This window comes from Hyla sarda, chromosome 6 (assembly GCF_029499605.1).
Source record: "Hyla sarda isolate aHylSar1 chromosome 6, aHylSar1.hap1, whole genome shotgun sequence".
Classification (NCBI taxonomy): Eukaryota; Metazoa; Chordata; class Amphibia; order Anura; family Hylidae; genus Hyla; species Hyla sarda.
In genome coordinates this window covers 1014984-1041671 of record NC_079194.1, presented here as the reverse complement: position 1 = coordinate 1041671, position 26688 = coordinate 1014984, and the positions used below count along the sequence as shown (strand labels likewise).

General features: G+C 44.0%; 2 pseudogenes; one reads left to right on the top strand and one right to left on the bottom strand.

Moving 5' to 3' along the window:
• Positions 1 to 204: 204 nt before the first annotated feature.
• Positions 205 to 25049, bottom strand: LOC130276650 (golgin subfamily A member 6-like protein 22; annotated as a pseudogene).
• A 1121-nt stretch (positions 25050 to 26170) lies between these two features.
• On the top strand, positions 26171 to 26261 carry LOC130277889 (U2 spliceosomal RNA; annotated as a pseudogene).
• Positions 26262 to 26688: the final 427 nt, after the last annotated feature.

Here is a 26688-nt window from a genome sequence, read left to right as displayed (position 1 = left end):
AGTAAGCTCTTTTGTTAATTTTGGCTTACAGCCAAAAGTCAGAAAAAATTTGCTTAGGCGCATATGCGACTTTTGTAAGCAACAAAAAAAAAAAAAAAGCACTCTGAATCCCTTGATAAATCTCCCCCTATATCTTTTCTCTTCTTCTCTATTTCTCTTCTCGTCTTCCCTTATTTTCTTCTTTTATTCTCCTCTATTTCTCTTCTATTTATCTTCTATTCTCTCCTCTTCTTCTCTTCCCTTTTTCTCTTATTTTCTTCTTCTTGTCTTCTCTTTCTCTTCTCTTCTATATTTCTCTTCTTCTATATTTCTCTTCTCTATTTCTCTTCTCTTTTTCTTCTACTCTTCTTCTTCTCGTCTTCTCTTCTTCTCTATTTCTCTTCTTCTATTTATTTTCTCTTCTCTATTTCTCCTCTTTTCTATTTATCTTCTCTTCTTTTCTTCTCTTCTTCTCTATTTCTCTTCTTCTCTATTTCTCTTCTCTTCTTCTCTATTTCTTTTCTCCTCTATTTCTCTTCTTCTCTATTTCTCTTCTCTTCTTCTCTTCTTCTCTATTTCTCTTCTTCTCTTTTTCTCTTCCCTTCTTCTCTTCTCTATTTCTCTTCTTCTCTTCTATATTTCACTTCTTCTCTTCTCTATTTCGCCTCTCTTCTTCTCTTCTCTATTTCTCTTCTTCTCTTCTATATTTCACTTCTTCTCTTCTCTATTTCGCCTCTCTTCTTCTCTTCTCTATTTCTCTTCTTCTCTATTTCTCTTCTTCTCTTCTCTATTTCTCTTCTTCTCTATTTCTCTTCTCTTCTTCTCTTTTCTATTTCTCTTCTTCTCTATTTCTCTTTTCTTCTTCTCTATTTCTCTTCTTCTCTATTTCTCTTCCCTTCTTCTCTATTAATCTTCTTTTCTTTTTCTCTTTTTCTCGTCTCTATTTCTCTTCTCTTCTTTTCTTCTTCTCTATTTCTCTTCTCTATTTTTCTTTTTTCTCTATTTCTCTTCTCTTCTTCTCTATTTCTCTTCTTCTCTATTTCCCTTCCCTTCTTCTCTTCTTCTCTATTTCTCCTCTTCTCTATTTCTCTTCCCTTCTTCTCTATTTCTCTTCTCTATTTCTCTTCTTTTCTATTTCTCTTTTTCTCTTCTCTATTTCTCTTCTCTTCTTCTCTATTTCTCTTCTACTCTATTTCCCTTCTCTTCTTCTCTATTTCTCTTCTTCTCTATTTCTCTTCTTCTCTATTTCTCTTCCCTTCTTCTCTTCTCTATTTCTCTTCCCTTCTTCTCTTCTTCTCTATTTCTCTTCCCTTCTTCTCTATTTATCTTCCCTTCTTCTCTATTTCTCTTCTCTTCTTTTCTTCTCTATTTCTCTTCTCTATTTCTCTTCCCTTCTTCTCTATTTATCTTCTCTCCTTCTCTATTTCTCTTTTTCTCTTCCCTTCTTTTCTTCTCTATTTCTCTTCTACTCTATTTCTCTTCTCTTCTTCTCTATTTCTCTTCTCTATTTCTCTTCCCTTCTTCTCTATTTATCTTCTCTTCTTCTCTATTTATCTTCCCTTCTTCTCTATTTATCTTCTCTCCTTCTCTATTTCTCTTCTCTTCTTCTCTATTTCTCTTCCCGTCTTCTCTTCTTCTCTATTTCTTTTCTTCTCTATTTCTCTTCCCGTCTTCTCTTCTTCTCTATTTATCTTCTCTTCTTCTCTATTTATCTTCCCTTCTTCTCTATTTATCTTCTCTCCTTCTCTATTTCTCTTTTTCTCTTCTTCTCTATTTCTCTTCTCTTCTTCTCTATTTCTCTTCTCTTCTTTTTTCTTCTTTTTTTTTCTTGCTTTTTTTCTTATTCTATTTCCAAACCTGCGAGAAATGAAACAAAAAATCCAACAACAAACATTCCCTCTGCACTGCTGTGACGGTGGCACCTGTATGTGAACGTTATTTGCCGGCTCTTGGATCTCACCATCCTGGTCACTCGGGTTCACTGTCTAATACATGGACCATCCATAAATGAACTCCAAACAGAATATGAAAACAGGGCGCTCACCACACCATTGAATGCTTCAGTGAAGGATTTATTAACGGATTCCGTTACATCAAGTGCGGTGCAGGCAAAGATCGATGCAGGTGTGTCTCGTAGGGCAAAGTTGCCGTTTCGCACACTTCCAGCGCTTCAGCAGGCCCACACGGCATAGCGTTCTGGGACACGTTATATAATCCCCAGTGTCCATGGTTACATGTAAACAAACATCAGACAGTGATCATAAAAACATATCTAAAAACAACAGAGAATTCTAACAATACATTTAGCTCTGTTCTGTCATTTAGACCTGTCGTACCCAAAGCCTCTGACCGTAAAATCCACCTGACTTCTTTTTCATCTAGGATTTCTTCCTTTCTCATTCCTCCGTGTGCACGCTCCACCCTTTCAATGCCAGTGAATTGAAAGGAATTAATTTCTCCTTTATGTTTTTCATTCATATGTTGAATGAATTGCGCTGTTCCTTCTCCAGTTTTTAGGGATCGTGGGTGCTCACGGACGCGGTGGAATAACGGCCTCTTGGTTTTCCCTCCATAGAACAAATGACAACTACATGTTAAGGCATAAACAATATTGGTAGACCAGCATGTTATTAATTGACTTATCTTCACATTATAAACATTTAAAGTAATATTTTTTGCTTTAGAGTTTAAATGGAAAAACTAACGGGACCCACAGCAAAAATTGGCGACCGGTCTTTACTCTGTAAGCCAAATCTGTTTGTTTTTTTCTTTTTTTGTTTGGATTTTATGTTATCTCTAATTGTCAATTTGTTTTTATATGTTATGATGGGTTTTGATTCTGTCAAAAAATTTGAAAAAACAAACACTAATCTTGTCTTATCTGTTTTCTTCTGTTTGGGTTTTAACAACTGCTTTCTCGGAATCTTATCAATTTTTTTTCTTGCGTCATCGATTATTTTCTTCGAGCCTCCCCGCTGCATCAGCCGCTTCTGTAATTCATCTGCTTGAGTATAAACATTTTAATTATTGCTATTCACTCTTTTTTTAACATCAACATTTGGCTAAAAGGCATACTCTGTTTTACATGAGGTGGATGGGATGATTTGTAATGTAATAATGCGTTTTTTTGCAATTGGTTTGCGAAACCCTGATGTTAAAATCTTATTTTCAATCATTTCGAAATTCAAGACGATCATTTCCAAACTGGGATGTAAATCGCATATTTATACCGTTCTGATCGTTCAGATATTTAATGAACAAATCGAACTCAGACTCGGTGTCGTCTGTAATGAAAAGATTGTCTACAAATTGGAGGTATAATTGGATTTTACTTATAAAAGGATTGCGGGTTGTAAAGACGCAATTGTTTTCAAGTACAGCAAGAAAAATATTTGCGTATGAGCAAGAGATTGGCGACCCCATTGCCGTACTGTAGGTCTTTACTTCTTTCTAGACAGGTTATCGCCCTTGAATAGATCCGCATTTACATTACTCCCTTGTGACATGTCTATATTGGCCAATTCACATAGATCGAACAGGCTTGTTGTTCTTTTTCATTTCATTCTTTTGGAACACTAAATCCCAAATTTCTGATCCTACATGCAGATTCACCATCTTTTTCCATGTTTTTTTTTTCACTATGTGATTTATTAACAGGAACCCATTTTTTTAAATACATTTTTCTCATTCCCCTCCACCAATCCTCCTGAAACTTAGCCCAATCTAAACCCTTTACTATTCCACAATTTAGTCCCTTGTTTAACACCGACAAAGTCACATGGTTCAGTATCACATCTGTCAAATTCACTACGATGTTGTTCATTTCCGCCATGTTACACTCTTCCTCTTCCTTTTTCTCAATATTCTTTTTTCTCCTCCCCTAATCCTTTTCCTAAAGGGCCACTTGTCTCGGCTGATGTCCCTGTTCAGACTCATTGGAATGACTGGTATCGGACTCTGTAGTCATGAAGTCAGTACTTCTAGGATTTTTCTTCCTGTTCTCTGTGGTTTATATTGTCTCCTTGTCTTTCCATCCTTTTTATTCCAAGAGAAAATTTGTTGTTGTTCAAAGTCTTTTTATCAGGTATGAACTTGTCTCTTTTTACTCCTTTTATCATTTCTTGTACGGTAGACAACTTTTTTTCAAAATTTTTAGAGAATTTTGCAAACTGTTCTGATATTCTAGTACGTAATTTCTGCTTAACTTTACACAGTTCTGTTGTTACCACTTCATATTCATTGGCATTTCTTTTGGATATTAAAGGAAAACAGAGAAATTTGTGAATGTATACCCCAGTGCTCTCTGCTGACCCCTCTGTCCATATCAGGAACTGTCCAGAGTAGGAGAAAATCCCGATAGCAAACATATACTGCTCTGGACAGTTCCTGGCATGGACAGAGGTGCCAGCAGAGAGCACTGTGGTCTGACTAGAAAGAACTACACAACTTCCTCTGTAATATATCTGTAGTATAAAGCAGCTGATAAGTACTAGAAGGGTTAAGATTCTTAAATAAAAGTGAATTACAAATCTATCCTCGACAAAGTAACGTCTACAGGGAAAGGGTGCTGAGGCAGCCAAATCGGAAACTCAACACCAAAACAAAAGATAACATCAGCAACATTAAATTATGAAATAGCAAAACTTTATTAAAGGTCTGATAAAACATGACATGTATTAAAATATCTTTTTATATAGAACAGCACAGTGCACAAGGCTGGATGAAATGATAGGAACATACAGGCTGAGATAGATGGTATAACATATAGATAGCTGACAAATATTGCATGTGATAGACAAATACTGATAGAAAAGAGATACAACAATCTCAAAAAATAACCCAGAATTGAACACACAAGAGCAAAAAGAAGTCAAAGGAGAAAAAAATCACTACCAAAACAGAGCCATGTATTACCTGCACCTACCCCAACGCACGTTTCACGCCGAATGCACTTCATCAGTGGCGTGGATCATTGTTCTGTAAGGGGAGGTTCTCTGTCTGATCAAGAAGACCCTAACAATAGAATATAGGGGAATATGGAAATTATAAGAAAGAAATATCGAATGGGAGGAAAATATTATCTAGTTTAATTTGAGTAACTATGATTCTTTATATACCGTATATAAGTAATATTACTATTATATATATATATATATATATATATATTGGTTTTTAGTTTTTGTTGGTTTTTTACCTTCACACTGAAGGTATGATATAGAATGGAGGGTTCTTCCACTTAAAGGATGAGGGGGATGAATGAAGACCTCCTCGCAAGGGAGGGAGAAGGAAGAAGAGGAGAGAGAAGGAGGAAAAGAGAAAAAGAAAGAAAAAGATAAAGCTGTATAATAGTTTAGTACAATAGTTTAAAAATAAGATGAGTTGAATGAGCAGTACTCTCTCCTCCACCTCGTTGATCCTGAGGATGTGTGATAGACGGATCGTCAGTGGATCACGAGAGAGTCAGGAAGGATGGTGGCACGGAAGGGCAAAATAAATGAAATATTAATGAAGATGTATAACGAAGAAAACAACTAGCAGCATGAATAGGTGAAAGAGGATGGTGGGAAGACATTGATGGGGAATGGTGTGCCAGGGCCCAGGTGGAAATTGTAATGATTTATTTAGGGAAAAGAAAGAGTTAGGGAAGAGTAAAGAGAGTTTACTAATATGAAAAATAAAGATGAATCTGGGAGGTATGGGTCAGACAGGGAACTGGACGAATGTCATCTTTTTCTTTCAGTTTAATAGTGTTGAGCGGCATAGGCCATATTCGTATTTGCGTTATTTTGCGAATATATGGACAAATATTGGTCATATATTCGCTAAATTCGCATATTCGTATGCAAAAATTAGCATATACAAAAATTAGCATAAGTGAAAATTAGCAAATGCGAAAATTAGCATATGCTAATTTTCGCACATGCGAAAATTCACACGCCAGTCTCACACAGTAGTATAAGAGCCTTCTATACACCACACAAGCTGGAAGCAGAGAGGGATGATCACTGTGATGTGTACTGTGAAAAAAATAAATAAACGAATATTCGCGAGCAACACTACAGTTTAACCTTCTTCAGAAGTCAGATCTTCTTGAGTTCCCGATTCCAATATGGATAATCTGTTTCCAGTCTGGTTATACCTCATTATACTACCTTCATTGCTCTAGTTTGTTCAGTTCCAATTTGGACAATATATACTTACTTCTACTTTAAAGAGTTCTTCATCTTAAACCTCATCAAAGAAAGAGGAGGAGTTAATTCAGATGGGACATTATATCCATTCAGACTGTACCATTGTTACTGTGGTAGCCCTTGGAGGGATATAATACAGTGGGGGTGCTGCTTCGGTATATGAGGGGTTAATTTAACACTTGTCACTCGTGACGCCAGGGTGAGGGTTAATACGTTGAGGTAAATCTCCGGCCTATCGCCCCCCTTCCCAGGAACGATAGGTGCATGCTTAAATGAATGAAGGTCCACAATAGAGATAAACTTGAACTTGCATAAACTTACTGAGGTACTTGCGGTACATCCAATTAACAGCAACAGTCTTAGTAATACAGTCTCTATACAGCTCAGCAATGATTGACAGATGCTGCAGACCGTTGACTTATCCAAAGGTTAATAGAATTAGGATTTGTGCAGAGATCCGTCCAGATTTAGGGGTCTGTTTAGGTCCGGTGATCTTGCGAAGCTAACAGGGTTTGAGATAACTCACAGTTTTGTATGAATGGTCGTTGCCGCAAGGCTTGGGCCTAGTCACTGCTGATGACAGCTGAGCAGATTCGTCCTCATCAGCAGCGCAGGACGAGATGCTGCTTGCTTGGCTGCACAGGAACAAGAGAGCGATTAATGGCCGCCGCTCCCTTATATGGGCATGGGCAGGGCCGTTTTGGATTGGTCCGTGTCAGCTGTCACTGGGACCTCCTAAGGTCCTAAAGCAAACCATAGAGTTTTCCACCTGATCACATTACCCGCAGGTCCTGTTACGCTACAAACAGGTAGACAATTCAATATATACACTTTTTATACTTATAACTGTATAAATATCAGATAAAACTACAATACATTCAGTGGCTAAGTGAGAGGTGACATTGGGAAGACTAGAAAAGAGGGACCCTGACGTCCTAGGGACTCAGACTATGGGGACCTCTACATAGGTAACGTATAACATACGGTACCGGGACACCACAAACCCCCTTGCTTAAAATAAGTCGACCTCAACGCCTGTCCCCAAAGGCAGAGGAACTAGGACTAAAACAGGATTATATATATATATATATATATATATATATATATATATATATTATTTTTTTCTATACATCCTGACAAAACCTAGGTAAACATTAAACACATTCTCTGGATACTCTTACTAGTATCTTGACTAGACAATAGAAATCTATCTATACATTTTGATGCTACCTAGACAGTGATGAAGCTATCTAACCTTTAGTTTCTAGCTCCTTAAACATTTATTATAGCTCTCTGTAACATTTATGAGGCTAACTAGACATTAGTACAGCTCTCTATACATTTAGCTTCAAGCTGACTATACATTTTGAAATCTCACAAATGTTTTATTTTTGCCAACAATAAGTTACCTGTTAGTACACGAGCGGTATACTGGCTAGCCGGAAGCTAGGACACAGTAAGATGGCTGCTAGGGTCTATCGGCTACACGCTACTTACCCCTAGAGCACTTCCAAATAACCTACCTAGGTTACCTTTAGAAATACATTTTCATTTCTATACTCGCAAGAGCACCTACTGGCCGGGTAGAGCATCTCACACACGTAATACAGAGAAAAGACATATGAGTGTACCTAACAGTGGTAGGAATTGGACATCAATAGGCTTCAGTTCCTAAGTGTTTGTTTGAATGTGAGATACATTTTATTTTTGTTTATGTACTGAAATAGACTGAAGTACTATATTTAGGTGAGTAGTCTAGAGTACTGTGTGTGCAAGTACTATCTTAAGGGTAAGTTACCCTGCTGTTTTTGTTAAGTTACCCTACTGTTTTTGTTAAGAAAGGTGCTAGCGATTGGCGACAGCAGCAATACTACCCTCGGAGGAGCCGGGGTGTCACCTATTAAGTAACTACTAAACACCTTTGAGCATTTTTACATCTTTGTATGTACATGTGTACAAGAGTTATTTACATTTTTGTGTTTGGTGTACACGTGCATATAGCGGACAATTTTCTGGGTACAACCTTGACTTACTTTTATGTACACAGACATGAAGCTATTCTTCTTGTGTACAAGAACCATATACATTTTTACTATACATTTATCAATACTCCAACAAGAGTCAGGCGCATACACCTGATAAGTGCAACATTTTGGCGAGAAAGTCCTATAAATATAGGGTTATGTAAGTAAAACGGTCGTGTAAGGATCTGCAGTCCACCTACACTAGGAGTCTATGGAAAAATATACAAATTGGCGTGTAAGGATCAGCAGTCCACCTACACTAAGAGTTCATGGGAAGGAATGGAAAACACGGCCATACCACAATTAGCCGGGAACAAAACTTACGAATCTCCTACAGGCTAGGAGTCTCTTGACCTGATGGTTAGGCACAAAGCTTGATGGTTACGTTGCTGAACTTAAAACTGGAACAATTTTAGCACAGTCCTGCTAGGCACATGTCTTGAACTTTGTTACTGTAAAACAAAAGTGGTTAGCACAGAAAAGCAATAAACATTACTTTACAGTCCTTCAAAAGACATTTCTTCTGAATCTTCTTGTGCCTCTTGTAGATCCTCTATATCTGCCAACATCTAAGGCAGGCAAGGAGTTAATGTGACTCTACCACACCACATTGGTGAGAGTAGAATGATTAACAGTAGGATTTAGAGTGGCCCAAGGCTTACTGGCCGGAATATAAGTGGGGCAATAGGGCTTGAGCACCATCTCCAAATTAGGAATGGGGCAAAAACACTTTCGTCGGTACTCTGGAAGCAGGCAAACTCTCCATGTCAGCAAAGGGCCTTGGTACATAGGTTGGTACCTCTGGAACAGACAAACTCTCATTGCTCCGAGAGGACCTAGGTACGTACGTTGGTACCTCTGGAACAGACAAACTCTCCATGTCCGAAGAGGGCCTTGGTACATAGGTTGGTACCTGTGCAGGAGGCAAACTCTCATTGCTCCGAGAGGACCTAGGTACATACGTTGGTACCTCTGGAACAGACAAACTCTCATTGCTCCGAGAGGGTCTAGGTACATATGTTGGTACCTCTGGAACAGACAAACTCTCATTGCTCCGAGAGGGTCTAGGTATGGTCCTTGGTGCCCGCAATTTAGGCATACTTTCTTGAACTTGAGAAGGACTTGGTACTTTACTGTACACAGAAGATGATTGATGTTGTAGAGGCTCCTCCTCCTTGAGTACGTTGGTGGAGGCATCAGGAGCAGACCATTTCGGCCTCAGGTTGAAGGGATCTGATTCCCAATCTGTAGACGGAAAGTATTTGAAGGGAAGCGGTGTTGGGGCTGTTGGTCTTGTGACCGCTGCAGCCCATTCTCCACGCAGGTTCTGGACGGGGGTGTACTCCACTATCTCACCGACCTCCAATGTGTAGAACTTTTTATGAAGATATGGCCTCTGTACTGCTCGCCGGTTTACGAGGATGGTCTGCCCAGTATGGCATTCTAGGAGTGTCCCATAACCTCTGACCTTGTCAAACTTGGCCACAGTTGCTCTTCGTCGTTCTAGAGGCTCCTCCCCTTCCCGGGGATGGTTCCACTTGCAGATGAATAAAGCTTCCATTTCTTTAGTATTCTCCTGGTAGCGGATTTTTTCTTCAGGAGGCAAATGCACATGCTTAGGGGCGTACAGTTCTCTGTGTCGGGCCTTTAATCTTTCCTCAGTTCAGCCAGCTCAGCTTCTTGACGGGCCCTTTCCCTTTGTGCGGCTGGAATTGGTGGGAGTGGCTTCCCAGGTATGGGTTGTAGAACCGCGTGCATATGCTCGATGAGTCCCGGCTCATCCCCAAAGATCCACTGGGGTATAGCTTCAGGGCTGGAGGAGGAAGAAAAGTCTGCCTCTGGCGGGGTACTCACTGTAGACTCCTCTGATGGGATCTCGGCTGACGAGCCCCAAGTTCTGTGGTGAGGGGACAGTCTCACCGGTGATGCACCTCCAGGTGTCCCTGCGCTCTCCGCTGGAGGTTTCTCTGGCTAATCGTCGTCATAATCAGGCAGTGGGGGAAGATTGCAGGCCCCCTCTTCGTCTAATGGAAGTTCTTGGAAAAGTCGGGCTGCGAATGCCACAACTTTCCGCTGTTCCAGCGCCATTTTGCCATCTTTACCACATGGAACGCTGCTCTCCGCCATGTCTGTACTCTCCAAATCCCGGTGCAGACTGAAGAGGTCGCTGTGCGTGGTGTCTTTTATAGTGGGCTTCCCCAAAATGGCGGCCGGCAGGAAGGACGTCATCGGTGCAGCCCCGACTTCCGGTCCTTCCAGAAACGACTCCTGTATCTCCAAGTTCCCCTTCAGCTGCGACACAGCAACTTGGCAGCCACGCCCAGGGGCGCAGCGCGGGCATTCTTCGTGCGCTTTTCCGGCAGCAGTTCAGCTCCGCCTGTTCTGACCGGACTAGACGATCGCAGCATAAATTCATTGCGTAGTTTACACATCCTAGTTGCAGATACATTTTCGCCTCCCCCCTTACTTTTCTCGTGGCCCCCTTGTATGGTGCACCAAGGACACCGCTCCTGTACACAACAAAACGGTTCAAAGCACATGAATAAAGTTCGTTACTTGGGGAAGTACACTTTCACTAGTGGCAACTGTAGTAGGCACACACCCGAATCCTTTTCGTGCGACGCTAAAAAGGCTTTGTGGTAGCCCTTGGGGGGATATAATACAGTGGGGGTGTTGCTTCGGTATATGAGGGGTTAATTTAACCCTTGTCACTCGTGAAGCCAGGGTGAGGGTTAATACGCTGAGGTAAATCTTCGGCCTATCGCCACCCTTCCCAGAAACGATAGGTGCGTGCTTAAATGAATGAAGGTCCACAATAGAGATGTATAACAGTAACAGTCTCAGTAATACAGTCTCTATACAGCTCAGCAATGATTGACAGATACTGCGGACCGTTGACTTATCCAAGGGTTAATAGAATTAGGATTTGTGCAGAGATCCGTTCGGATTTAGGGGTCTGTTTAGGTCCGGGGATCTTGCGAAGTTAACAGGGATTGAGATGACTCACAATTTTGTATGAATGGCCGTTGCCGCAAGGCATGGGCCTAGTCACTGCGGAAGATAACTGCGCAGATCCGTCCTCATCAGCAGCGCAGGAACAAGAGATGTTGCTTGCTTGGCTGCACAGGAACAAGAGAGCAATTAATGGCCGCAGCTCCCTTATATGGGCAGGGCCGTTTTGGATTGGTCCGTGTCAGTTGTCACTCACCGTTACAAGCCATGGTGGGTAAACATGTTACTGGGACCTCCTAAGGTCCTAAATAGTGTTGCTCGCGAATATTAGTTTTTTTTTTTTTCACAGTACACATCACAGTGATCATCCCTCTCTGCTTCCAGCTTGTGTGGTGTAAAGAAGGCTCTAATACTACTGTGTGAGACTGGCGTGTGAATTGTCACATGTGCGAATTTTCGCATATGCAAAAATAAAACGCGAATATTACGAATATGTGAATTTAGCGAATATATGACAAATATTCGTCCATATATTCACGAAATATCGCAAATTCGAATATGGCCTATGCCGCTCAACACTAGTCCTAAAGCAAAACCATAGAGTTTTCCACCTGATCACATGACCCGCAGGTCCTGTTACGCTACAAACAGATAGGGACCTCGACATCCTAGGGACTCTGACTATGGGGACCTCTACATAGGTAATGTATAACATACGGTACCGGGACACCACATTACCACATATGAATGTTATATGCTGATACATAAGACATTTTCTTATACATATTACATTTCTTATACATATTTTACATATTAACCTCTTAAGGACACAGGGCGTACCTGTATGCCCGTGGGAATTCCGGTCACTGCCGCTAACTGGTCGGGGACCGGACCGGGATGCCTGCTGAAATCATTCAGCAGGCATCCCAGCTCATAACCGGAGGGGGTACTGAGACCACCAAAGTTCACCGGTAAATACAAACCAGCGATCTGCGGCCATTCCAGGTCACGTGACCCAGATAAGGGTGATGATGAGTGGTGTAATATACACCACCAATCATCATCCGTACAGTACTGGGAGGTGGCAGTTGCCGTAGTGACCGCACCAATCACTGCAGTATGGGGAGGGGGGAGGTGGGTGAAGGAGCACGTTGCTCCGTTCCCCCCTTATAGTTAAAAAAAGAAATGCCCCCTTTCTGTGGCCCCTTTGAACAGAAAGCAATCAGGGGCAGTTTAGATTAGGTAGGGACAGGTTAGGAGTAAAAAAAATATATATATATATTTTTCAGCGTACCATCTGTACTTGTCAGCGGGTCCGTAGCACTTTTAGCTGTGTGACCCCTGCCCTACTGGGTCACTGCGGTCTGCGGCCAGTGTTTTTTTTTGGGGGGTGCAGACCTTTTTTTTGCTAAATGTGTGGCCGGGCCCTCTTAGCTATAAAAGAGCAGTCTGGCACCGTTAGCTAAAGCCCACCCGCCGCTGATCAGTCCCTTAGTACTGATCAGCATGGTTTTTTTGTGGTGCAGGCGCTTTTTCGGGTTATAGCGGCTTTTTTGTTTTTATTTTTTGTACTTATAGGCGGTCCGTGCCACCAGTAGCAGGCTTGTGCTGTGTGGACGGATTGTACCTCTGTGTGCGGCCTGCCCCACCGCTGTCTGCGATTTATTAATTTTTTTGGGTTCAGGCTGGTGCATTTTTTCGAGGTTAAGCGTTATTTTGTTGTTTGGGTATTTTGTACGTGCCACAAGACACTGTTCTGTGCTGAATGGCCGGACCCCCCACTGACTTCTGGGCCCCCTGCTGCCACCAATCACTAATAAGTGTGCACACCACTGATTAGGCGCACACTTTTTTTTGGGCCAGGGCTTTTTTCTTCTTTTTTTTTTTAGCTAGAAGTCCATTTAAAAAAAAAAAAAAAAAAAAAAATTTTTTCCCATTTTTACTTTATATTTTTTCTGTTAGGGCGGGTTTAGCTAGTTAGGTTAGGGTGGGTTAGGGAGGTAGTCTCGCATCACACACAGCACATACACAAATAAAGTTTTCCCCCACACACATACACACACACCCATCCCCAGCCAAAATTAGGAAATTTTGGGGCCTCGAGCTGCATATGGGCCTGGTAAAAAAAATTCTGTGTCAGGCAATGTTGGAGGCCATTCGGAAATGCTTGCATTAGGGTGGTTTCACACCATGTTTTGTACTTACGGTTCCCGTATATGGCTGGGAGGAGGGGGGGGGTGGTCGACCACGGTTTTGCCTGCGGTCGGGAAACCGCATACGGCCAAAAACGCAGCTGACCGGAGGCTGCGGTTCACTCCAGTCGGCTCATATACATGCATTAAATACGGTTCCCCTATACGGCTGAGTGCGGGCGCCGCGATTAAGCCCCGCCCCCTCCTCCCAGCCGTATACGGAAACCGTAAGTATAAAACGTGGTGTGAAACCACCCTTATGCTGATAATGCGGCATGTCCCCAGGCCAGTCATCAAACACTTCGGGCCAAATTTTGGAAGGCCCATGTCCCGGGGCGGGAGGTCGCTATTGATGAGTCTCTCATCAGCTTTAAGGGAGAGACTCAGCTTCCGGCAATACATCCCAACCAAGCGGGCGCGGTATGGCGTGAAGATGTATAAACTTTGCGAGAATACCTCAGGTTACACTTGCAAGTTTATGGTGTATGAGGGGCGAGATTCCCGTATTGAACCCCCAGAATGTCCCCCCACTCTGGGTATTAGCGGGAAAATCATTTGGGGCCTTTTGCACCCATTGCTGGATAAGGGTTACCACCTTTACGTGGACAACTTTTATACTAGTATCCCTCTCTTCACATCCGTCGCTGCTAGATCCATGCTCGTTTGTGGGACCGTGCGGAAGAATCAAAGAGCCCTTCCTTCCTATTCCCTCCTAATTCCTATCCCCCGGGGTGAGTCCCGTGCCCTTACCCATGAAAACCTGTTGTTGGTACAGTATAAGGACAAGAGGGATGTTCTTATGCTCACCACAATTCATGGGAATGGCAGCACCCCTGTCCCTGTGCGAGGTACCGCGGGAGCGGTCCTCAAGCCCAGTTGTATTCTGGACTACAATCAGTATATGGGGGGAGTTGATCTCTCTGATCAAGTCCTCAAGCCGTATAACGCCATGCGGAAAACACAGGCATGGGACAAAAAAGTTTCTGTCTACATGGTACAGGTTGCCATGTACAACTCTTTTGTACTGTCCCAGTACGCTGGCAACACAGGGACATTTCTGCAGTTCCAAGAGGAAATTCTAAAGGTCTTCATCTTTGGTGACTGCCAAGGAGTGGATCAGAGCACCTCTGGAACTGTGTGCCCCCAGAAAAAATGCAGAGTGTGTAACAGGAGGGGGATTCGGAAGGACAAGAGGGGGATACGGAAGGACACCACCACTCAGTGTGACAATTGCCCCAATCATCCGGGCCTCCGCATTAACCCCTTAAGGACACATGACGTACTGGAACGTCATGTGTCCGCTCCCGATCAACTTTGAACGCCGCATCTAAAGGGTTAATAGCGCACGGCACCCTGATCAATGCCGTGCGCTATTAGCCTCGGGTCCCGGCAGTTGCTAGGTGCCGGGCCCGACCCGCTATGACAGTGAAAGTGAAAGTATGCCGGTTAGCTCAGTGGGCTGTTCGGGATAGCCGCGGCGAAATCGCGGGATCTCGAATCAGCTTACAGGACAGCAGGAGGGTCCCTACCTGCCTCCTCACTGTCTGATCGCCAAATGACTGCTCAGTGCCTGAGATCCAGGGATGAGCAGTCAAGCGGCAGAATCATCCATCACTGGTTTCCTATGAGAAACCAGTGATCAATGTGAAAGATCAGTGTGTGCAGTGTTATAGTCTCCTATGGGATAACAATGATCAGTATAAGAGATCAGTGTGTGCAGTGTTATAAGTCCCTATGGGATAACAATGATCAGTATAAGAGATCAGTGTGTGCAGTGTTATAGGTCCCTATGGGATAATAATGATCAGTATAAGAGATCAGTGTGTGCAGTGTTATAGGTCTCTATGGGATAACAATGATCAGTATAAGAGATCAGTGTGTGCAGTGTTATAGGTCCCTATGGGATAACAATGATCAGTATAAGAGATCAGTGTGTGCAGTGTTATAGGTCCCTAGGAGATAACAATGATCAGTATAAGAGATCAGTGTGTGCAGTGTTATAGGTCCCTATGGGATAATAATGATCAGTATAAGAGATCAGTGTGTGCAGTGTTATAGGTTCCTATGGGATAATAATGATCAGTATAAGAGATCAGTGTGTGCAGTGTTATAGGTCCCTATGGGATAACAATGATCAGTATAAGAGATCAGTGTGTGCAGTGTTATAGTCTCCTATGGGATAACAATGATCAGTATAAGAGATCAGTGTGTGCAGTGTTATAGCCCCCTATGGGATAACAATGATCAGTATAAGAGATCAGTGTGTGCAGTGTTATAGGTCCCTATGGGATAATAATGATCAGTATAAGAGATCAGTGTGTGCAGTGTTATAGGTTCCTATGGGATAATAATGATCAGTATAAGAGATCAGTGTGTGCAGTGTTATAGTCTCCTATGGGATAACAATGATCAGTATAAGTGATCAGTGTGTGCAGTGTTATAGTTTTCTATGGGAGCTATAACACTGCAAAAAAAAAAAAAGCAAATAAAGATCATTTAACCCCTTCCCTATTAAAAGTTTGAATCACCCCCCTTTTCCCATAAAAAAAAAAAAAACACAGTGTAAATAAAAATAAACATATGTGGTATCACCGCGGGCGGAAATGTCCGAATTATAAAAATATATTGTTAATTAAACCGCACGGTCAATGGCGTATGCGCCAAAAAATTCCAAAGTCAATATGTCCGATCAATAAGTCCTATCAATGCAAAATGGTACTGCTAAAAACTTCAGATCACGGCGCAAAAAATGAGCCCTCATACCGCCCATATGTGCAAAAATAAAAAAGTTATAGGGGTCAGAAGATGACAATTTTAAACGTATAAATTTTCCTGCATGTAGTACGACAATATCCAACCTATATAAGTAGGGAATCATTTTAACCGTATGGACCTACAGAATAAAGATAAGGTGTCATTTTTACCGAAAAATGTACTACGTAGAAACGGAAGTCCCCAAAAGTTACAAAACAGCATTTTTTTTTCAACTTTGTCTCACAATGATTTTTTTTTTTCCGTTTCACCGTAGATTTTTGGGCAAAATGACTGATGTCATTACAAAGTAGAATTGGTGGTGCAAAAAATAAGCATCATATGGATTTTTAGGTGCAAAATTGAAAGAGTTTATTTTTTAAAGCAAGGAGGAAAAAAGGAAAATGCAAAAACGGAAAAACCCTCAGTCCTTAAGGGGTTAAAAACTGCTTCAGGGAGTATCACACTTCCATGGAGTTCTACATTTTAATCTTTTTACCTGATTTTCATTCCCAAAATTTAACTCCAATGTACCAATCCAGAGTACATTGTCTTCCAAATTGAAAACCAAAACAGCCCCCCCCCCCACCCAAAAAAAAAAAAAAAACTCTTTGCCAATACCCCCCATATTTTTTTTCCCCAAACAAAATGGGACACAGAGTCAACAGTATTGGGGGTTGGCAGTTGCCTGAAATGCGGGTTTGGGGCGGGCATCATTCTTACTTTCGGCTATACTCTGGGTAATCATTCTGGGGAAATAATTGGCATATCAGTATTAACATTGAATTTTCATCCCCCCGCCTTCAATTCCAGCAAAATTCTCTCTCCAAATGTTCAATGGCGCTCCTTCTGTTCTGAGACCTATAGTGCGCCAACAGAGCACTTAATGTCCACATATGGGGCATTCTTTTAATCAGGAGAAATTGGGCTTCAAATTTTGGGGTCCATTTTCTTCTATTACACCATGTGAAAATGAAGAATGTGGATTAACACCATCATTTTAGTGTTAAAAATCTAATTTTTCCCTTTTGCGGCCCACTGTTCAAAAAACATGTGAGGTGTAAGTACTCACTGTAACCCTTGTTCCGTTCCTGGAGGGGGATAGTTTCCAAAATGGTGTCACATGTTGGGGGGTTTCTGCTGTTCTGGCTCCATGGGAGGTTTGAAAATGCACATGACCCCCGACTTCAATTTCAGCAAAATTCTCTCACCAAAAGTCCAATGGCGCTCCTTCTGTTCTGAGACCTGTAGTGCGCCAGCAGAGCACTTAATGTCCATATATGGGGCGTTTTCTTAATCGGGAGAAATTGGGCTTCAAATTCTGGGGTCCATTTTCTCCTATTATCCTCCCTGTGAAAAATAAATATTTGGGGTAACACCATAATTTTAGTGTTAAAAATCTAATTTTCCATTTTCACGTCCAACTTCAACGCAAAGCGTCGAACACCTGTGGGGTGTTAAGGCTCAATATACCCCTTGTTACATTCCTTGAGGGGTGTAGTTTCCAAAATAGTATACCATGTGTTTATTTTTTTTGATTTTTTTTTGCTGTTCTGGCACCATGGGGGCTTCAAAAATGGAACATGGCCCCCAAAAACCATGACAGCAAAAAAAATGTTTTAAATCCCACAGTTTCTCTTTTCCCCTTGAGCCATGTTGTGAGCCCGCAGAGCACTTTATGTCAGCATATGAGTTATGTCCATACTCGAGAGAAATTTGGCTTTTTCTCCTTTTACCACTTTTAAAAATGAAAAAAATGGGGCTACAAGAACATGTTAGTGTAAAAAATGCAGATTTTGATTTTTCTCTTCCTCTTTGCTGCTATTCTTGTGAAACACCTAAAGGGTTAACACATTTTCTTAATGTCATTTTGAATACTTTCAGGGGTGTAGTTTCTATAATGGGGTCATTTATGGGGTATTTTTCACAGAAATGCCCCTCAAACCCACTTAAAGCTTAACTGGTCCCTGAAAAATTCAGATTTTGAAATTTTCGTGAAAATTCGGAAAATTGCTGCTATACTTTGAAGCCCTCTAATGTCTTCAAAAAGTAAAAACATCAACTTTATGATGTCAACATAAAGTAGACAAATTGTATTTGTGAATCAATATAAAAAATTGGAATATCCATTTTCCTTACAGGCAGAGAGTTTCAAACTTAGAAAAATTCTAAATTTTCAACATTTTCATGAAATTTGGGGATTTTTCACCAAGAAATGATGCAAGTAACAATGAAAATTTACCACTGTGTTTAAGTAGAATATGTCATGAAAAAACATTCTCGGAATCAGAATGAAAGGTAAAAGAGTTAGTAATGCTTGAAGTGACAGTGGTCAGATTTACAAAAAAAGTGCTGCGTCCTTAAGGGGAAAACAAGCTGCATCTTTAAGGGGTTAACCATATGTTTGCTGCTATAAATTACAGTTAAGAAAGAATAGCATAATGTTCGTCTCCTGTCTTTAATAAAATCTATATTTTCTTTCACCAAGGATAGGAAAATCCCCAATTCTCTACAATTGTTTTAGATATGTTTTTATGATCACTGTCTGATGTTTGTTTACATGTAACCATGGACACTGGGGATTATATAACGTGTCTCAGAACGCAGTGACGTGTGGGCCTGCTGTGTGCGAAACGGCACCGTTGCCCTACGAGACACCCCTGCACCGATCTTTGTCTGCACCGCACTTGATATAACTTGGTTCCGTTAATAAATCCTTCACTGAAGCATTGAATGGTGTGGTGAGTGCCCTGTTTTCATATTCTTTTTGGAGTTCAAACAAAAAAATCTGTTTACAAAGGAAAGTATCAAATAACCGTCATTATGGCGAGGACCTGGATTGTATTTAATCGCAAGAAATCCGGTTTGATTTTGCCTGTCATTGTTTTAGCTGCAGTTTGACGTGGAGAAGGTTTTGTGCCGGCCGGTCGGTAGCCACCGCTCACCTGCCTGTCAGACACCGCTGTGTAATCTCTGTCAATGTCACCTTATCCCTCTCACAAAACAGGTTTCCTAACAAAGGTTTTATCTTAAATAATCCTCTGACAGTTAATCTTTTTTTTTCCAGCTGTCATGTGATTTATCCTTCAATCCAGCTATTACCACTGGACTCTAAATCACAACCTACAGAACGGATCAGTGCAGGCATCGGCGCTCCCGCCAAAGAACTGCAGTGGTAATTGCTTTCATTACATGCAGAACAGCACTGGAGAGTCAGACCTGTGCACTCACTCATTGTCCCCTTACCCTTGAGGACACCATTTGTGGGTAGTGAAACATGTTGGCGTGTAAATATGTTTTAATTCAGAAAAGCTCCAGTAGCATCTCTCCTGCCTGTATACCACAGTGTCTCTCCTGCCTTTTTACCGCAGTATCTCTCCTGCCTGTATACCGCAGTGTCTCTCCTGCCTGTATACCGCAGTGTCTCTCCTGCCTGTATACCGCAATGTCTTCAGAGATGGGGAAGGCCAGCGAACAACAGTGTTATTGAGGTGATACCATTACAGACTCACCACCATGGATAGGATTTTAATCTAAGGCCTATTTCATTAAAAGTTAAAGAAGTAGTCTACTAAAAGTATCTTGAGTCCCTTGTGCCTGTTCTGCAAAAAAAAGAAAAGAAACTTTACCTCACCTTCCTCGGTTCCCCTGTAGCGTGGCTACAGCTTTTTTTTTTCCTCCAGTGTGATCGTCTTCCTTCTTCCGTGTGCATGGATCGTCACACTGCGCTCAACGTATCACCGGACAAAATACAGGAAGTGTGGGTGGGACAAAATACAGGAAGTGTGGGAGAGACAAAATAAAGGAAGCCACACTTCCTTTATTTTGTCTCGCCCACACTTCCTGTATTTTTGTCCATCCCAAAAGACAGGAGGTGTGGGCGGGACAAAATACAGGAAGTGTGGGCGGGACAAAATACAGGAAGTGTGGGATGGACAAAATACAGGAAGTGTGGGCGGGACAAAATACAGAAAGTGTGGGCAGGACAAAATACAGGAAGTGTGGGCGGGACAAAATACAGGAAGTGGGGGCAGGACAAAATACCGGAAGTGTGGGCGGGACAAAATACAGGAAGTGTGGTTGAGACAAAATACAGGAAGTGTGGGCGGGACAAAATACAGTAACTGTGAGCAGGACAAAATACAAGAAGTGTGGGTGGGACAAAACACAGGAAGTGTGGGCAGGACAAAAGACAGGTGTGGGCGGTACAGGAAGGATTCTGTGCAGGCTCTTGGTTTATGCGATATGCTATAAAGGATAAAAGATTCCAAAAAAAGATGTAAACCCCTCGTTGGTTTTGAATAAAGTAATCGTCCATCTGCCAGAACACTGCCCCCCGGTGGTCCGCTGAGTGTGAACCTTCTCCCATCATGGACGTTGCACTCCAGCCAATGAAGAACTTGGCAAATAATACTAGTTATGTTAGTTGCTCAGCGATATTTACACAATAAATGGCCCAGACGCACTCAGCGATATTTACACAAACAATGGCCCAGAAGCACTCAGCAATATTTACACAAACAATGGCGCAGACACATCTCACTGACATTTACACAAACAATGGCGCAGACACACTCACCGATAAGTACACAAATAATGTGCAGACCCACTCAGCGATATTTACACAAACAATGGCGCAGACGCACTCAGCGAAATTTACACAAACAATGGAGCAGACGCACTCAGCGATATTTACACAAACAATGGCGTAGAAGCATCTCACTGATATTTACACAAACAATGGCGCAGACACACTCACCGATATGTACACAAACAATGCGCAGACCCACTCAGTGATATTTACACAAACAATGGCGCAGACGCACTCAGCGATATTTACACAAATAATGGCCCAGAAGCACTCAGCAATATGTACAGAAACAATGGCGCAGACGCACTCAGCAATATTTACACAAACAATGACGCAGACGCACTTAGCAATATGTACACAAACAATGGCGCAGACGCACTCAGCAATATTTACACAAACAATTTAGCAGACGCACTCAGCAATATTTATACAAACAATGGAGCAGACGCATTCAACAATATTTGCACAAACAATGGCATAGACGCACTCAGCGATATTTACACAAACAATGGCGCAGACGCATCTCAGTGATATTTACACAAACAATGGCGCAGATGCATCTCACTGATATTTACATAAACAATGGCGCAGATGCATCTCACTGATATTTACACAAACAATGGCGCAGACGCACTCAGCAATATGTACACAAACAATGGCGCAGACACACTTAGCAATATGTACAGAAACAATGACGTAGACGCACTCAGCAATATGTACACAAACAATGGCGCAGACGCACTCAGCAATATGTACACAAACAATGGCGCAGACGCACTCAGCAATATGTACACAAACAATGGCGCAGACGCACTCAGCAATATGTACACAAACAATGGTGCAGACACACTCACCGATATGTTCACAAACAATGGCGCAGATGCACGCAGTAATATTTTCTTTAGGAAAATAAAAACTTTTTATATACTTTTCTCCTCGGCGCGGTCGCTGACTAAAGGATCCTGGAGGAATTATGGATTTGGAAAGGAGCAAATGTTTCTTTCCTTTCTTTGTTTCGTTCATATTCTCCTCCTGACAGGCAGAACTGATCCGTCCCCTCCGCTCCTCCTGACAGGCAGAACTGATCCGTCCCCTCCGCTCCTCCTGACAGGCAGAACTGATCCGTCCCCTCCGCTCCTCCTGACAGGCAGAACTGATCCGTCCCCTCTGCTCCTCCTGACAGGCAGAACTGATCCGTCCCCTCTGCTCCTCCTGACAGGCAGAACTGATTCGTCCCCTCTACTCCTCCTGACAGGCAGAACTAACCCGTCCCCTCTGCTCCTCCTGACAGGAAGAACTGATCCGTCCCCTCTGCTCCTCCTGACAGGAAGAACTGATCCGTCCCCTCTGCTCATCCTGACAGGAAGAACTGATCCGTCCCCTCTGCTCCTCCTGACAGGAAGAACTGATCCGTCCCCTTCGCTCCTCCTGACAGGAAGAACTGATCCGTCCCCTCTGCTCCTCCTGACAGGAAGAACTGATCTGTCCCCTCCGCTCCTCCTGACAGGCAGAAATAACCCATCCCCTCTGCTCCTCCTGACAGGCAGAACTGATCAATCCCCTCTGCTCCTCTTGACAGGCAGAACTAACCCGTCCCCTCTGCTCCTCCTGACAGGCAGAACTGATCCATCCCCTCTGCTCCTCCTGACAGGCAGAACTGATCCGTCCCCTCTGCCCCTCCTGACAGGCAGAACTGATCCATCCCCTCTGCTCCTCCTGACAGGCAGAACTAACCCGTCCCCTCTGCTCCTCCTGACAGGAAGAACTGATCCGTCCCCTCTGCTCCTCCTAACAGGTAGAACTGATCCATCCCCTCTGCTCCTCCTGACAGGCAGAACTAACCCGTCCCCTCTGCTCCTCCTGACAGGAAGAACTGATCCGTCCCCTCCGCTCCTCCTGACAGGAAGAACTGATCCGTCCCCCTGCTAATCCTGACAGGAAGAACTGATCCATCCCCTCCGCTCCTCCTGACAGGCAGAACTGATCCGTCCCCTCTGCCCCTCCTGACAGGCAGAACTGATCCATCCCCTCTGCTCCTCCTGACAGGCAGAACTAACCCATCCCCTCTGCTCCTCCTGACAGGCAGAACTGATCCGTCCCCTCTGCTCCTCCTGACAGGCAGAACTGATCCATCTCCTCTGCTCCTCCTGACAGGCAGAACTAACCCGTCCCCTCTACTCCTCCTGACAGGCAGAACTGATCCGTCCCCTCCGCTCCTCCTGACAGGCAGAACTGATCCGTCCCCTCTGCTCCTCCTGACAGGCAGAACTGATCCATCCCCTCTGCTCCTCCTGACAGGCAGAACTAACCCGTCTCCTCTGCTCCTCCTGACAGGAAGAACTGATCCGACCCCTCCGCTCCTCCTGACAGGAAGAACTGATCCGTCCCCTCTGCTCCTCCTAACAGGTAGAACTGATCCATCCCCTCTGCTCCTCCTGACAGGCAGAACTAACCCGTCTCCTCTGCTCCTCCTGACAGGAAGAACTGATCCGTCCCCTCCGCTCCTCCTGACAGGCAGAAATAACCCATCCCCTCTGCTCCTCCTGACAGGAAGAACTGATCCGTTCCCTCTGCCGCTCCTGACAGGAAGAACTGATCCATCCCCTCTGCTCCTCCTGACAGGCAGAACTAACCCATCCCCTCTGCTCCTCCTGAAAGGCAGAACTGATCCATCCCCTCTGCTCCTCCTGACAGGCAGAACTGATCCGTCCCCTCTGCCCCTCCTGACAGGCAGAACTGATCCATCCCCTCTGCTCCTCCTGACAGGCAGAACTAACCCGTCCCCTCCGCTCCTCCTGACAGGAAGAACTGATCCGTCCCCTCTGCCGCTCCTGACAGGCAGAACTGATCCATCCCCTCTGCTCCTCCTGACAGGCAGAACTAACCCGTCCCCTCTGCTCCTCCTGACAGGCAGAACTGATCCGTCCCCTCCGGTCCTCCTGACAGGCAGAACTGATCCGTCACCTCAGCTCCTCCTGACACGCAGAAGTAATCTGTCCCCTACGCTCCTCCTGACAGGAAGAACTGATCCGTCCCCTCTGCTCCTCGTGACAGTCAGAACAGATTCATCCCCTCAGCTCCTCCTGACAGGCAGAACTGATCCCCAAAATCCTTTGTTTCAAGGTGGGAGGTGACTTATTTCCCTCCCACACATCGGTCACCCCACCCATTTCAGCACAGCCACGCTCCATTCAATCACATGACTTGCCCGACATCACCTGACACACTAGCTGTGGATCTGTTTGATGATGAATGCACATGTGCCACCGGTAACGTCATCAGAGGGCGGCTTCACACACAACAGACGGAGCAGCCAAGCTCCCTTTCAGCACCTGACTTGTGATATATTGTCTCGGGTCGCCCAGCAAGCTGGGAAAAGTCCAAGATAAAGGTCATTTTGTAGGCTGCAGAAAATGAACTTCTGGGGAAAAGAAAGACAAAGAAATTCTATACCAGCCATCAAACACAGGTATGTGAAGGATATTAGTAACTAGACTAACTCTGCAGCCCCTGTCTTACATTCAAAGAACCAAAAATCCCAGAATACCTCTTTAAGGGCCCCATACATATTAGGCATGTGTCGGCCGAGCCCTCCGTTAGGGCAGAATCTAACATACAACATATATGGTGGCCTCCCAACTATCTTGGGAGATGAAGTCAGGGGACAGTAGGGTCAGCCCTGGGGACAGGATGGGGGATCTGGAGAGATCTGGAGCCCAGCAGTCAGCTGATAACTCATGTTACATTTAGACCACATTCAGACCGAGGAATCGTCAAGATTTTAAGGGCAGTCAGTTAGGACCAGTCAGCAATGTATTCTGAACGTAGTCAGCAATGTATTCTATGAGCAGGACCATTCATTGGGCAGTTCCACAGTGTGAACTCAGCCGTAGTCTGAGCACCTATTGTCTTCTGCTGTAGAACTTGTGATTTTTTTTTCATATTGCACTTTGTTAGATTTGTTGCATTTATCCTCCACAAAAAATTTTTTTTGTGGAAACCAGCACTGAGGCAATAAAGAGCGCAGATACAGGTTAACAGAAACTACTTAATAGACAGGAACAGTTCACTAATTTATGCAATATTTACTGGAGAATGATTTAGGGATCACAGTTGCTTCTAGGCACTATGGGACTTGTAGTCCTTGCTTGACTGAATTAAACACTGACTCTGCTCTTCACTGAGGACTCCTGTGTTAGGGCTTACCGCCAGGGTGGACATAGTCTTGTGGACCAGAGTTGCCTGTGGCTTTCTCTCCCGTTTCCTCATCTTTTGCAAATGGCGTCCATTTGCTCACTTGGCTTTTCTCCCCACAGAAGATTTGTATCTGAACTTGACTGGACAGACTGAACTGACTGTGACTTGACATGGTAACTTGCATAAGACTTTGAAGTGTTACAACTAGCGCTCCAGCCAGAAACGCTGGCCACTAACGCTCTCCTACCCTGTCCTTCTCTGCCGGCAATGCCACGGTTCGCCAGGCAGTTACTTACCTCCTGCTTCCTCTGCCCTCTAGGGCACATGACGGCTCCCTGCAATTTAAAGGACCAGTACGCCCTTAATTGGTTACTGCTGCTCACTGACATTATAAGTGTCAGCACTTCCCTTTCCCCTTGCCGGATCTTTGTGCTCATTAGAGAAAGCGTTCTTGCACAGTATTACTTTGCTGTGTTCTTACCTCCTTGCTTAATACCTGACCAAGCTCAAGGGCCGCCTGCCCTGACCTTCTGCTTTTCCTGACTACGAGTTTTCTTCATCCTTCCAGTGCTACGTGTCACCTCGGCAGCCTGTGTGGATGAGTCGTGTCTGGGGTAGTTACCTGGGTGCCGCCTGCCGCAGCAAGTCCATCCCGCTTTGCCACATTAGACTCCGCTCCCTGGTATGGCCCACGCCATCATCCACACAGGTTCAGCCGATCCACTGCTCAAATGCCACTTACATGAAGCTGACAAACACTGACTCTGCTCTTCACTTATGAATCCTGTGTTAGGGCTTACCCCAGGGCGGACTGATCTGGTCTAGAGTTGCCCGAGGCTTTCTCTCTCATGTTATCCTTTCAAAACTTGACTTGCCTGAACTTGATGACATGGTCGGTGAGATCCTGTGAAGGGTGATGTCAGGAACAGATTAATGCAGGAACTGGGTATTCTGGGCCTGTCCCCATGTGGTGAGGTACATGTCCACAGCAGATGGCTGAAGGTGACCTCCACTCTGCTCTACACTACACAAATAACTGGCTCCTCCCTGTCTAGCAAGATATGATGTTCTGCCACGCTGAATGCACTTGGGCTGCAAATCATCCAGATCCACTGCTGGCAGCTCCCTGTGCAGTCACCGACCAATGACGTCCCAGATGTGTTCAATGGGAGACAAGCCCGGTGATGCTGCATTAGGCCACGTAAGCGGCTCACATGTGGCCTGGCATTGTCATTCCAAAAAATTGCTCCTGGGACACAGGAGGAATGGCTGCAACAAAATGAATTTAACACCATCGCTTCTAGGCCTTTTGGCTAAGATCAAGTGTAATATCTGTTCTTATCAGTTTCATGCTGGTGGCAGGTGACGCCGTTGTGGAGCTGGTAGGGATGGGTGCTGCATGGTAGGGGGCCGGTGTACCGGGGCGTTTCGGGGCTGGTTCTGAGCAATCAGCCCGACTGCTGCCCCGATGTGACCTGCTTCCTCCGGGTCTCGCCATGAGGCTGAGAGGGTCTAGAGCCGAGATACTTTAGAGCCTCGGGGAGTGGTGACCCCGAGGTGCCGAAATTCACTAGGAGTACTGACTCACTGAGTGGAAGCACGGGCACCAGGAACTCTTCACCTTGTGGCACTCACCTCTTGATTCCCGGCCTTCTTGCTAGGATCAGAGAAATGTTTATAGATCCGGCTGGATGTCCGGGCAGTTTATCTGCGAACATTCACTTATTCATTTTTGTCACTGTGTCACTGTTTGCGTGTTGTGTTCACAGGATTGTCAGGATGTGGTAGCCCTTCTGGGTGTCCCTCCTGGC